We start from the raw sequence: 392 nt of genomic DNA, 5'->3' as shown, positions 1-392 counted from the left end.
AAATTTTTTTGTGGAAGGTGTTGCTCATTTTCTCCATACAAAAAAAAAATTGTAAACATAGTACTTTGGATGGAAAAAAATGCGCGAACAAAAAATTGCCAAAAAAAGAGGCTACTGCTTCAAAATTTGCCTTTATTGTACTAAAATTTAATGGGCTACAAAACTGCATACTCAAGACAATTCTAGAAAATCTAATTAAAATGTTCAAAATTTTGATGAACATTTGCTAAATTTTTTTTAGGTAGTAAGTTATATTTTCATAATGTATAGGTTTGCACTAAAAACCCAAAAGAAACACGAATTCGAAGTATATGTATGTGGTTTATTTGAGTGCTCGCAAGGCGAACGTATGTACCAGTCACGTCAAAAGATTTACAATAATGAAATACTTA

The sequence above is a fragment of the Rhagoletis pomonella genome, unplaced genomic scaffold (assembly GCF_013731165.1).
Source record: "Rhagoletis pomonella isolate Grant_MI unplaced genomic scaffold, Rhpom_1.0 Rhpom_scaffold_00003, whole genome shotgun sequence".
Classification (NCBI taxonomy): domain Eukaryota; kingdom Metazoa; phylum Arthropoda; class Insecta; order Diptera; family Tephritidae; genus Rhagoletis; species Rhagoletis pomonella.
Note: the sequence above shows the minus strand (reverse complement) of the source record.